This window comes from Delphinus delphis, chromosome 4 (genome assembly GCF_949987515.2).
Source record: "Delphinus delphis chromosome 4, mDelDel1.2, whole genome shotgun sequence".
Taxonomy (NCBI): Eukaryota; Metazoa; Chordata; class Mammalia; order Artiodactyla; family Delphinidae; genus Delphinus; species Delphinus delphis.
In genome coordinates, this window is record NC_082686.1 from 141,373,547 (window position 1) to 141,388,433 (window position 14,887).

The following is a 14,887-nucleotide window of genomic DNA, read 5'->3' on the forward strand; positions in this document are numbered from 1 at the left end:
TCCAGGTGTCAGACGCTTGCTTTGTATGTAAAGCAGACACGTAATACTGGGTTAGCCCTACCGTTTCCAAGGAGGTATGTCCTAGTGCTATATAACTGTGGACTGTACCCAGTGTAGTGTATCAAGCATGATTCTGGGTAATTTTATGTTCATCAGTACTTTTTAGGACAATCTGTTTATTGAATCTGATTTCACTGTAAAAGAAAAGAATCACAGACTTAAAAAAAAAAAACTTAAGGGGCTTCCCTGGCAGTCCAGTGGTTAAGACGCTGCATTTCCACTGCAGGGGGCACGGTTTCCATCCCTGGTCAGGGAACTAGGATCCTGCATTGCATGCTGCGTGGTATGGCAAATAAATAAATGAATGAATGAATGAATGAATAAATAAATAAACACTTATATTAAAAAAAAAACCTAAAAAACCCCCCAAAACCAAACATATGGTTACCCAAGGGTAAAGGTGGGGGGGAGGGATAAATTAGGAGTTTGAGATTAACAGATACACACTACTATATATAAAATAGGTACTCAACAAGGATCTACTATATAGCACAGGGAACTCTACTCAATATTCTATATGGGAAAAGAATTTGAAAAAGAATGGATATATGTATAACTGAATCACCCTGCTGTACACCTGAAACTAACACATTGTAAATCAACTATACTCCAATATAAGATAAAAAATTTTTTCAAAAGAAGAAAAAAAAGAAAAGAATGAACACCCAGGTATATATGGCCTACTCCAAGAAAACCTTTATTTACTTCACAACAAATGTTCTCAGAGGAAAATTCTCTACTCCAATCCAGCAGAAGACAAGATATTTAAATAGAGAAATTTTGTAAAAGTGCTTTCCAGGGATATCTTAAAAATGTTGATGGAGAATCACTCTATTAAAACTACCTGTTTGGTGACTAAGGATCTTCAAAGTATTTATAGTTCAGTTAATTGCAGACAGAGGGCTTCAGCTTTTCAATTTCTGAAATTAATACAGGATTAAAATGGTGGCTTGGAAGCGCAGTGGCAGCAGTGGTTCTCAGCCCTGGCCAACAGCTAGAAGCACTTGGAGTTCTTCCAGTCCAAGACCCAGAGGTTTGACCTAATTGTTCTGGGTTTTTTTTTTATGCTCTTTAAGGGATTCTGACATCCAGCTATGATTGAGAACATGGTTGAAACAGTTTGGGCCCTGGGGTACTTCTTAGACATGAACATTTCTGGACCTCATCCACACCTCCTGAATCAGAAAGTGGACCTCATGAGAACCGCTGTGCTACGTGATACAAATTAAAAGGGCTAACTGGGGACTTCCCTGGTGGTCCAGTGGGTAGGACTCCACACTCCCAATGCAGGGGGCCCGGGTTTGATCCTTGGTCAGGGAACTAGATCCCACATGCCACAACTAAGAGTCCACATGTCACAACTAAGAAGCCCAAACACCGCAACGAAGATCCTGTGTGCCACAACTAAGACCTGGCATAGCCAAAATAAATAAATAAATAAATAAATAAATATATATATATATATTTTAAAAAAAGGGCTAATCGACTCTATGTCCCTTCATTGTGCCTCAATACCTAATTAAATGTCCATAAATCTAGAGTCCTGCTTACATTCATTAACATCACATTTTTTACAGGATTATAAAAATCTAGTAGAAAAAATTTTTTAAAGTTAAAAGGCATTATTTTATTTCTGATTTTTAATTCACTTTTTGTTGTAACAGAAAGGAAAAGAATAAAAATAACTCCACTGCTACTTTGAAATAACATTATTAACACTTTGATATCAATTTGCTTTTCATAAAAAAATGATTGTATTGTACACATTGTTTTATAACCTTCTTAACCTGCTTTTTCACTTACATCTTTTACATCCTACTGTATTACTAAATATTTTAGACATCATATTTTTAAAGTTGCCTTTAGTCCATCACAGGAATGTGCTAAATATATTTTATCAAAACTTTAACAGTTGTTTCATATTTTTGCTTTTATAAATAATGTTTTCTTCGATTATTAAAAAAGTCGGGTTTTGGGCTTCCCTGGTGGCGCAGTGGTTGAGAGTCCGTTTGCCGATGCTGGGGACACGGGTTCGTGCCCAGGTCTGGGAAGATCCCACATGCCACGGAGCGGCTAGGCCCATGAGCCATGGCCGCTGAGCCTGCGCGTCCGGAGCCTGTGCTCTGCAACAGAAGAGGCCACAACAGTGAGAGGCCCGCGTACCGCAAAAAAAAAAAAAAAAAAAGGTCTGATTTTTTTGGCTGTGCTGTGTCTTTGTTGCTGCGCGGGCTTTCTCTAGCTGTGGCGAGCGGGGGCTTCTCTTGTTGCAGAGCACAGGCTCTAGGTACGTGGGCTTCAGTAGTTGCAGCATGCGGTCCCCAGAGTGCACGGGCTTCAGAAGTTGTGGCGTGTGGGCTCAGTAGTTGTGGTGCACGGGCTTAGTTGCCCCGTGGCATGTGGGATCTTCCCGGACCAGGGATCAAACCCGTGTCCCCTGCATTGGCAGGCGGATTCTTGGTGCACGGGCTTCTCAGTGTGGCGGCTTCTCTTGTTGCGGAGCACGGGCTCCAGGCGCACGGGCTTCAGTAGTTGTGGCATCCAGGCTCAGTAGTTGTGGCTCGTGGGCTCTAGAGCGCAGGCTCAGTAGTTGTGGCGCACAGGCTTAGTTGCTCCGTGGCATGTGTGATCTTCCCAGACCAGGGCTCAAACCCGTGTCCCCTGCATTGGCAGGCAGATTCTTAACCGCTGTGCCACCAGGAAAGTCCTATCAAAAGCCTTTGTTCACATTCATGATGCCATTCTTGGCATCAGTCCCTAGAAGCAGTATTCATAGATCAAAATGTATATACCCTTTAAGGCTATTGATACACATTGAAAAATTGTCCTTAAAAAAAAAGCATCCTTAGACAATTCCCTTGTACCATAGGGTGATGCTATATATCACCACTTTATTTAATCTGTGCCACTTTAGTAACAGGATGAGTTCCTACTATTCTTTAATGAGGTTAAATCTTCTTGTCATTTTAAAAAATTTATAGCCCACTTGTATTTATTTTCATTCTTTGTCCATTCTTTAAAAAATGTGGCTATTCAGTTTTCTTCCTATTGAATTGAAAAAGCTTTTTTTTTCTTTTCTTTTTTTTTTTTGGCGGTATGCACGCCTCTCAATGTTGCGGCCTCTCCCGTAGCAGAGCACAGGCTCCGGACGCGCAGGCTCAGCGGCCATGGCTCACGGGCCCAGCCGCTCCGTGGCATGTGGGATCTTCCCGGACCGGGGCACGAACCCGCGTCCCCTGCATCGGCAGGCGGACTCTCAACCACTGCGCCACCAGGGAAGCCCTGAAAAAGCTTTTTACGTACTAAGGATTACGTTCACCAACATTTGGAGGCAAGAAAAATACGGTAAACACTCAATTGAGTAGCATCAGAATGAGTTAATTTCAATTCCATGTTCGTCGAAAATAAACTATAATCATTTGGTTGAATTACATTATTGTAAATCTGTAAAGAATCAGTATATTTCCTTTTCCTAGGACTGTATTACCCTGAACAAATACAGTACTTCTCTAATGACTGAGTTTATTGTGGTGCCTCATAGTGACTGTTCTGAATTTTCCATCGTATAAAGAGAATGGGATTCAGAAAGTCTGAGTCCTGGCTCCACAGCTACAATTTATACGTCCTAGACTAAGGACGTGCTTTAGTTTCCTCATCTTTGAAACAGAAATAACAAGAATGACCTCTACCTCCAATGGTGACTGTGAGAGACAATTTGCAGGATATGCACACAGATTTCAGAGACTGGCTATCTGGATTTGAATCCCTATGCTGCCATTTAAAAGCTATGGAGTTTGGGCAAGTTCTTAATCTCTTCGGGCTTCAGTTTCCTCACCCGTAAAATGAGGATAATAATAGAATTTACCTATTGGAGTGGTTGCAAGGATTACATGAATGAAAGTCTATATAGCATCGTAGAACAGTACCTGGCAGGTAATAAGCACTATGTATCAACACAACAATCATTACAATAAATAAAAGAATTTGCCTGTTATGTGTTCTCTCTTTTTTTTCTTCTTGCATATTATGAACTCTTTATTTATTTTAAGGTAAAATTTACATACAGTGCAATGCACAATCTTTTTTTTCAAGCTTATGAATTTTTTTTTAAATTGGAGTATAGTTGCTTTACAATGTTGTGTTAGTTTCTGCTGTACCGCAAAGTCAATCAGTTATATGTATACATATGTCCACTCTCCACACTCATGTCAGTGGTGGGCTTATAACTGTTGTAATGGCCACCACAGTCTTGGCAGGTGTAAAGAGCTGAGCTGAATCTCTACCAACCCCAGGATGTACCCTGGAAATGAGTTTCTGAATAGGGCTCTGACATCAACTTGCTTTTTGGTGATTCACCTCTTTCTTCTCAATGTGGAATGCAGCAAAACCAACCTGTTCTTTATTAGCTAGAGTATGACTGTCAAAGCTAACCATGTGGGTTGGTTACTTTGCTTCCATCCCGGAAGTCACCTCCACAGGCAGCCAGCCAGCCAGCCACTAGAGTGTGGACCCAAGGTGCTCTAAGACAGCTCTGCACCAAGTTTCCTTATCTCAAAGGAACTGAGATAGGAAATGCATGGATTTTTAGACGTATTGCCTATAGTTAGGTTAATTAAATTCTGTGTTCTCTGATTTATGCTCTTAGCTAACAAGGAAAATTTTGGTAACTCTTAATATGAATCATAATCAATACAGAAGATGATTAAAAGAACTCTCAGCATTTTGGTCATTTTATCTGATAAAACTCCCACTTTTGTCCCCACGAGTTACACTGTGTAAAAGAAAATATGCCCATATGGAATACGCTTGTGAGTCAAAAACAAAGCCAATGCCCAAAATACAAATCAAAAACACTGCCTAGAACAACAGGCCTCAACTAATGAATTAAAATGATTGCTGGTTTCTTTAAAATATTAAGCCCATCAACGCTTGCCAAGAACCCCTTGGCTAGCTGAGGGATTCGAGCTGCATTGTTCAGCTCGAGATTGAAATCCTTCCATTCATCGTTGACATGTGAGAGACAAGACGAGGCTTTGACAGACAAGGGATGAGGCACCAGATGGTTTCCATCTGTATCTCCACTGATCGCACAATGAAAACCCACCTTCCCTGATCAGAAGGCCACGCGATACGCGGATAATGAATACCCAGTGTTTTTAAAGGAGCGTAATCGCCCTTCCCAACCAGAGACGTATAAATATTAATGAACGCAATCTGGTTCTAAGTAAATTTAGCATGAACTTTTAGCTACCCTCCCCTGACAACTTCCTCCCTCTTTAACTGAATTAAGTTTCAAAGTTCTGTGATTAAAAATAGCAAACCCTGAACTGAAGTTGGATCTGTGGCTGAGGAAAACCTCTCCCTTCCAGCTAGTCACCAGTTAACACAGTTCATATCACTGCGTACTTTTTTTTTTAACCAAAAAAGGGTCTCAGTTTGAATGAATGTTTAAGCAAGTGTGAACAGTGAGCTATAGAATCAATACAAATACACAGGGAACTGATTAGTAATCTATCATTTCCGCCATGCCTATTTCCAAAAGGACTTGAGCAAACTTAGAGATTACTACACGCAGTACCAGGAGTTGTTAAACAAGCTCATTTCTGCAAAGCCCTGGATTACATTATATATTAAACTATTGAACCCTAGGGAAAGAAAAATGATTCTTTCTTTCTTTCTCTCTTTTCACCTATACACACACACACATACACATTTTTCTGCAAACTTAACCGAGAATAACTGAGAGTATTAAAACAGTTTTAATTACTAATATTCAAGAGAAAATAGCAGTTGTTTTTTGGCGGATGAACTTGTTAGTCTTCCTTCTTGACTCACTCCCAGCGGCTTTTATCAAAAATATCAGAAAGAGACTAAGATTTGAAAATTTCCACTAATTCCTTCCATTGCCTCCTTTCCCTTCCATTCAAACAAGGAAGATTTGCATACTTTCTCTAGCTTATGTGTCTTTAATCTGTCTAAGCAATGCATTTTCCAAGAAGCAGATTCTATATTTTCACCACTAACGTTTCCCTGTGGATCAAAGTGGCCAGAATCTTAAAGTGAAAAATGTCGAATCAGTCCAAAGACAGTATAAACAATTAAATCCACATTCTCAACTTTAGTCCCTCATGTGACTTGAAGGAAATAATCCTTTTTCCTCTCCTCCAATATTTATTGTTCTCATTTTGTCAATAAACAAATTTCTATTGAGTACTACTATGTGTCTGGCATCGGCTACTGAAAATCAACGCAATGGACAGTATTGCTATTCTTAGGCACAGATGTTATTTCAGAGACATCCTTCAGATATTGTAAAGAATGTTCTTTGCCATACGGTAGCAGCATCAGGCATAGAGTTGATGGGTGTCTCTATCTCATGTGATCAAACCCATCTCTTAGCCTCCAATCCTCTTTTGGGAATATGCTCTCAGCAGGATTAATTATCAGTGTAACCAGCAAGATTGGTGTTTGTTTAAGGTTCAGCTTCACTAAGTCTTGACAAGCTTTCTTTCACCTTCCCTAGCACAATTTGGTTGTCAGCAGCATGGTCACATGTCAGAATAAAATCAATAAAGCTGGAGTAAAGGATGAGCTGAAGCTTGCAAAGAAAATGCTGAGTAAGTAAAAATGCATTTTGGTTATGTTCAGGGCAAGAAGAATAGGAAGGGCTAGACTCCTGGCTTGAGCCAGATGGTGCAATGTAGCATATGACAAAGGGGAAGGAAAACGGTCCTTCTCCCTGTGGCTTTTGTCATGTTTATCAGGAAGAACGACCCTCAAACTGTAAAGAAGAGACCTGAAATGGTTAATTTTAGTAGTAGACTGAAAAAATGAGAAGATGGAAAGTGAGTACCTAATTGTGTTTAAGTCTCTAGGCTCAGGTGCATTAGATCTTCAGAAGTAATGGAGAGAAACAAGCAACCAACAAAAAGTTTTTCTCGTTGTTGTAGATGAGAAAAGTAAATTTTGTCTTGATTATCAAAAGCGGGACCTGAGGGCAGTGGGGGGAGAAAAGTGGGTGTGGGAAACAATATCATACCGGTAACACCTGTAATTCTAGAAGTTATACTTAAATACATGGTTTATGAATATTATTGAAAGAAAGTGAAATAAGGTAACCAATAAAGAGTAGCAATGGGTTGGCGAGGAGACATAAACAAATATATGATATGTGCTATTTGACAATATGATAAAACAAATATGTTAAATTATATTTTATGTGCATTTACATCAAGGTATACCAGTGGCATCACATACCTATTTCAGCAAGATGCTTGACAAAGTCTTGTAAGGTATCCTGGGGTAAGATAGTAGGATGTGACCTAAATGACAAAGAATGAATAGATGAGTTGAACAGCTGAGAATTAATTAATCAACGTCAATTGAGCTATTGAGCTTTCTCCTGTCAAAAACTGTATCGATGTGGATGCAGATAGAGAGGATTATCATCACTGAATGGTTGTGAATAGTTGAAATAATATAATCATGTATATAAAATGATCTGATAAAATGAATTAGATAAAATTTGGAGAGGAAAATATAAAGTACTGCATTTATTAGAAAACATAATTAGGAAGTACAGGGTGCAGAGTTGAGGGAGACCTGAAGGACAGCTGTTTAGAAGAAAAAAACTGAGTCAACAGAGTGATATGGTGGCACGTATGAAAAAGAAATTGTAGTGAAATCTTAGAGAAAAGAGTGACAGAACATATTCCTTGCCCCCTTCACTCCTGTTTGCCATGGTCACCCTGGTGGCGATGGGGACTTTATAACTTACTGGCATGTGCTATGAGAGGATATCACCATAAGCAAGAGGTAGCCCTGTTTGTTCTGCTATTGATACACTATGGAATCTATCAGGATGCTCCTAATAAACTGGCTGACCTTGGATATAAGTGAATTATGGAATGAAAGATCCAGGATCCTTAGAGCAGGGCAGAAGAATGGAAAACAAAAGAGGAAAAGGAAAGCAAACCTGAGGTGCTCACACAGAAACAGATGGTCCAACGAAATAGAATAGAAAGACCAAAAGCAGTCTCACATAATCGAAATTTTAATTTATGAAAGCCTTGGCATTGAAGACCAAGACGGGAAATTATGCTAGTATAACTGTTTTTCAAATGAGAAAAATGAAATTGGATCCCTATCTCATGCAATAGAACAGAAAAATCCACTCCAGATGCATTGTAGACTTAAATATAAAGGTAAAATTTTAAAACATTTAGAAAAAATATAAAATAGGGATGGAAGGATTTCTTAAGCAAAATTCAAAAATTACTAGGCATAAAAGAACAGACTGATACATCTGGCCACGGTACACACACATACACATACACACACACACACACACACACACACACACACACAACCCTATGAACTAAGAAATAGGGGCTTGATATGAGCAGCAATTCACAAAAAAGGAAACATCGATGGTAAATAAGTATGAAAAGACATTCAACCTCATTAGAAATCAAGGCAATGCTTTTTCAGACCACAATAAAATACATTTTAGATGGGTTAAATTTAAGAGGCTGACATTACCAAATGTTATCAAGGATGTGCAGCAACAAGAACTCTACCACAGGGGCTTCCGGGAAGATGGCGGAAGAGTAAGACGCGGAGATCACCTTCCCCCCCCACAGATACACCAGAAATACATCTACACGTGGAACAACTCTTACAGAACACCTACTGAACGCTGGCAGAAGACCTCAGACTTCCCAAAAGGCAAGAAACCCCCCCACGTACCTAGGTAGGGCAAAAGGAAAAAGAATAAACAGAGACAAAAGGATAGGGACGGGACCTGCACCTCTGGGAGGGAGGTGTGAAGAAGGAAAAGTTTCCACACACTAGGAGGCCCCTTCGCGGGCGGAGACTGCGGGTGGCGGAGGGGGAAAGCTTCGGAGCCGCGGAGGAGAGCACAGCAACAGGGGTGCGGAGGGCAAAACGGAGAGATTCCCGCACAGAGGATCAGGGCCGACCGGCACTCACCAGCCCGAGAGGATTGTCTGCTCACCTGCCAGGGCGGGCGGGGCTGAGAGCTGAGGCTCGGGCTTCGGTCGGAGCGCAGGGAGAGGACTGGGGTTGGCGGCGTGAACACAGCCTGCAGGGGGTTAGTGCGCTACGGCTAGCCGGGAGGGAGTCCGGGGAAAAGTCTGGACCTGCCGAAGAGGCAAGAGACTTCTTCTTCCCTCATTGTTTCCTGGTGCGCGAGGAGAGGGGATTAAGAGCGCTGCTTAAAGGAGCTCCAGAGACGGGCGCGAGCTGCGGCTAAAAGTGCGGACCCCAGAGACGGGCATGAGACGCTAAGGCTGCTGCTGCCGCCACCAAGGGGCCTGTGTGCGAGCACAGGTCACTATCCACACCCCCTTCCGGGGAGCCTCTGCAGCCCGCCACTGCCAGGGTCCCGGCATCCAGGGACAACTTCCTCAGGAGAACGCACGGCGCGCCTCAGGCTGGTGCAACGTCACGCCGGCAGCGCCGCAGGCCCGCCCCGCACTGCGTACCCCTCCCTCCCCCACGCCTGAGTGAGCCAGAGCCACCTAATCAGCGGCTCCTTTAACCCCATCCTGTCTGAGCGAAGAACAGACGCCCTCCGGTGACCTACAGGCAGAGGCGGGGCCAAATCCAAAGCTAAGACCCTGGGATCTGTGAGAACAAAGAAGAGAAAGGGAAATCCCTCCCAGCAGCCCCAGGAGCAGCGGATTAAAGCTCCACAATCAACTTTATGTACCTGCACCTGCGGAATACTTGTATCCAAAACGAATCATCCCAAATTGAGGAGGTGGACTTTGAGAGCAAGATTTATGCTATATAGCTTTGCTTACACCATTTGTTCTAGGGTTCTATCCGTCCATTTTTTTGTTTTTTGTATTTTTAATATTTTTTCTTAATTATTTTTTATTTTAATAAATTTATTATATTTTATCTTTATTTTATTTTACTTTATCTTCTTTCTTTTTTCCTTCCTTCCCTCCTTCCTTCCTTCCTCCCTCCCTCCCTTCTTTCTTTCTTTCTTTCTTTCTACTTCTACTAATTCTTTCTTTCTACATTTTCTCCCTTTTATTCTGAGACTTGTGGATGAAAGGCTCTTGGTGCTGCAGCCAGGAGTTAGTGCTGTGCCTATGAGGTGGGAGAGCCAACTTCAGGACACTGGTCCACAAGAAACCTCCGAGCTCCAAGAAATATCAAACGGTGAAAATCTCCCAGAGATCTCCATCTCAACACCAGCACCCAGCTTCACTCAACGACCACCAAGCTACAGAGCTGGACATCCTATGCCAAACAACTAGCAAGACAGGAACACAACACCACCCATTAGCAGAGAGACTACCTAAAATCATAATAAGTCCACAGACACCCCAAAACACACCACCACACGTGGACCTGCCTACCAGAAAGATAAGATCCAGCCTAATCCACCAGAACACAGGCACTAGTCCCCTCCACCAGGGAGCCTACACAACCCACTGAACCAACCTTAGCCACTTGGGACACACACCAAAAACAACGGGAACTACGAGCCTGCAGCCTGAAAAAAGGAGACCCCAAACACAGTAAGATAAGCAAAATGAGAAGACAGAAAAACACACAGCAAATGAAGAAGCAAGATAAAAACCCACCAGACCTAACAAATGAAGAAGAAATAGGCAGTCTACCTAAAAAAGAATTCAGAATAATGATAGTAAACATGATCCAAAATCGTGGAAATAGAATAGACAAAATGCAAGAAACATTTAACAAGGACCTAGAAGAACTAAAGATGAAACAAACAACGATGAACAACACAATAAATGAAATGAAAAATACTCTAGATGGGATCAATAGCAGAATAACTGAGGCAGAAGAACGGATAAGTGACCTGGAAGATAAAATACTGGAAATAACTACTGCAGAGCAGAATAAAGAAAAAAGAATTAAAGGAACTGAGGACAGTCTCAGAGACCTCTGGGACAACATTAAACGCACCAACATTCGAATTATAGGGGTTCCAGAAGAAGAAGAGAAAAAGAAAGGAACTGAGAAGATATTTGAAGAGATTATAGTTGAAAACTTCCCTAATATGGGAAAGGAAATAGATAATCAAGTCCAGGAAGAACAGAGAGTCCCATACAGGATAATCCCAAGGAGAAATACGCCAAGACACATATTAATCAAACTATGAAAAATTAAATACAAAGAAACTATCTTAAAAGCAGCAAGGGAAAAACAACAAATAACACACAAGGGAATCCCCATAAGGTTAACAGCTGATCTTTCAGCAGAAACTCTGCAAGCCAGAAGGGACTGGCAGGACATATTGAAAGTGATGAAGGAGAAAAACCTGCAACCAAGATTACTCTACCCAGCAAGGATCTCATTCAGATTTGATGGAGAAATTAAAACCTTTACAGACAAGCAAAAGCTGAGAGAGTTCAGCACCACCAAACCAGCTTTACAACAACTGCTAAAGGAACTTCTCTAGGCAAGAAGCACAAGAGAAGGAAAAGACCTACAATAACAAACCCAAAACAATTAAGAAAATGGGAATAGGAACATACATATCGATAATTACCTTAAATATAAATGGATGAAATGCTCCCACCAAAAGACACAGATTGGCTGAATGGATACAAAAACAAGACCCATATATTTGCTGTCTACAAGAGACCCACTTCAGACTAGGGACACATACAGACGGAAAGTAAGGGGATGGAAAAAGATATTTCATGCAAATGGAAACCAAAAGAAAGCTGGAGTAGCAATTCTCATATCAGACAAAATAGACTTTAAAATAAAGACTCTTACAAGAGACAAGGACACTACATAATGATCAAGGGATCGATCCAAGAAGAAGATATAACAATTGTAAATATTTATGCACCCAACATAGGAGCACCTCAATACATAAGGCAAATACTAACAGCCATAAAAGGGGAAATCGACAGTAACACATTCATAGTAGGGGACTTTAACACCCCACTTTCACCAATGGACAGATCATCCAAAATGAAAATAAATAAGGAAACACAAGCTTTAAATGATACATTAAACAAGATGGACTTAATTGATATTTATAGGACATTCCATCCAAAAACAACAGAATACACATTTTTCTCAAGTGCTCATGGAACATTCTCCAGGATAGATCATATCTTGGGTCACAAGTCAAGCCTTGGTAAATTTAAGAAAATTGAAATTGTTTCAATTATCTTTTCCAACCACAACACTATGAGACTAGATATCAATTACAGGAAAAGATCTGTAAAAAATAAAAACATATGGAGGCTAAACAATACACTACTTAATAATGAAGTGATCACTGAAGAAATCAAAGAGGAAATAAAAAAATACCTAGAAACAAATGACAATGGAGACACGACGACCCAAAATCTACAGGATGCAGCAAAAGCAGTTCTAAGAGGGAAGTTTATAGCAATACAATCCTACCTTAAGAAACAGGAAACATCTCGAATAAACAACCTAACCTTGCACCTAAAGCAATTAGAGAAAGAAGAACAAAATAACCCCAAAGTTAGCAGAAGGAAAGAAATCATAAAAATTAGATCAGAAATAAATGAAAAAGAAATGAAGGAAACGATAGCAAAGATCAATAAAACTAAAAGCTGGTTCTTTGAGAAGATAAACAAAATTGATAAACCATTAGCCGGACTCATCAAGAAAAAAAGGAAGAAGACTCAAATCAATAGAATTAGAAATGAGAAAGGAGAAGTAACGACTGACACTGCAGAAAGACAAAAGATCATGAGAGATTACTACAAGCAACTCTATGCCAATAAAATGGACAACCTGGAAGAAATGGACAAATTCTTAGAAATGCACAACCTGCCAAGACTGAATCAGAAAGAAATAGAAAATATGAACAGACCAATCACAAGCACTGAAATTGAAACTGTGATTAAAAATCTTCCAACAAACAAAAGCCCAGGACCAGATGGCTTCACAGGCGAATTCTATCAAACATTTAGAGAAGAGCTAACATCTATCCTTCTCAAACTCTTCCAAAATATAGCACAGGGAGGAACACTCCCAAACTCATTCTATGAGGCCACCATCACCTTGATACCAGAACCAGACAAGGATGTCACGAAGAAAGAAAACTATAGGCCAATATCACTGATGAACGTAGATGCAAAAATCCTCAACAAATACTAGCAAACAGAATCCAACAGCACATTAAAAGGATCATACACCACGATCAAGTGGGGTTTATTCCAGGAATGCAAGGATTCTTCAATATACGCAAAACAATCAATGTGATACACCATATTAACAAATTGAAGGAGAAAAACCATATGATCATCTCAATAGATGCAGAGAAAGGTTTCGACAAAATTCAACACCCATTTATCATAAAAACTCTGCAGAAAACAGGCATAGAGGGAGCTTTCCTCAACATAATAAAGGCCATATATGACAAACCCACAAGCAACATCATCCTCAATGGTGAAAAACTGAAAGCATTTCCACTAAGATCAGGAACAAGACAAGGTTGCCCACTCTCACCACTCTTATTCAACATATTTTTGGAAGTTTTAGCCACAGCAATCAGAGAAGAAAAGGAAAGTAAAGGAATCCAAATCAGAAAAGAAGAAGTAAAGCTGTCACTGTTCGCAGATGACATGATACTATACATAGAGAATCCTAAAGATGCTACCAGAAAACTTAGAGCTAATCAATGAATTTGGTAAAGTAGCAGGATACAAAATTGATTCACAGAAATCTCTGGCATTCCTATACACCAATGATGAAAAATCTGAAAGTGAAATTAAGAAAACACTCCCATTTACCATTGCAACAAAAAGAATAAAATATCTAGGAATAAACCTACCAAAGGAGACAAAAGACCTGTATGCAGAAAATTATAAGACACTGATGAAAGAAATTAAAGATGATACAAATAGATGGAGAGATATACCATGTTCTTGGATTGGAAGAATCAACATTGTGAAAATGACTCTACTACCCAAAGCAATCTACAGATTCAATGCAATCCCTATCAAACTAACACTGGCATTTTTCACAGAACTAGAACAAAACATTTCACAGTTTGTATGAAAACACAAAAGACCCCAAATAGCCAAGGCAATCTTGAGAATGAAAAACGGAGCTGGAGGAATCAGGCACCCTGACTTCAGACTATACTACAAAGCTACAGTTATCAAGACAGTATGGTACTGGCACAAAAACAGAAAGATAGATCAATGGAACAGGATAGAAAGCCCAGAGATAAACCCATGCACATATGGTCACCTTATCTTTGATAAAGGAGGCAGGAATGTACAGTGGAGAAAGGACAGCCTCTTTAATAAGTGGTGCTGGGAAAACTGGGCAGGTACATGTAAAAGTATGAGAGTAGATCACCCTCTAACACCATACACAAAAATAAGCTCAAAATGGATTAAAGACCTAAATGTAAGGCCAGACACTATCAAACTCTTAGAGGAAAACATAGGCAGAACACTCTATGACATAACTCAGAGCAAGATCCTTTGTGACCCACCTCCTAGAGAAATGGAAATAAAAACAAAAATAAACAAATGGGACCTAATGAAACTTCAAAGCTTTTGCACAGCAAAGGAAACCATAAATAAGACCAAAAGACAACCCTCAGAATGGGAGAAAATATTTGTAAATGAAGCAACTGACAAAGGATTAATCTCCAAACTTTATAAGCAGCTCATGTAGCTCAATAACAAAAAAAAAAAAAAACCAATCCAAAAATGGGCAGAAGATCTAAATAGACATTTCTCCAAAGAAGATATACAGACTGCCAACAAACACATGAAAGAATGCTCAACATCACTAATCATTAGAGAAATGCAAATTA

The 14,887-nt window shown here is 40.1% G+C and overlaps 1 protein-coding gene across 12 annotated transcripts in view; it reads right to left on the minus strand.

The window, feature by feature from the left end:
- Window positions 1-14,887, minus strand: part of THRB (thyroid hormone receptor beta) — a 391,526-nt gene that overhangs the window by 308,774 nt on the left and 67,865 nt on the right. For 9 of the 12 annotated variants that reach the window (XM_060011550.1, XM_060011553.1, XM_060011554.1 and 6 more), the window contains one exon: window positions 7,315-7,379. The exons of the other annotated variants lie outside the window; for them this stretch is intronic. The gene's annotated coding sequence lies outside the window, so the exon portion shown is untranslated. The remainder of the gene's footprint in view (window positions 1-7,314; window positions 7,380-14,887) is intronic. 12 annotated transcript variants of the gene reach the window in all.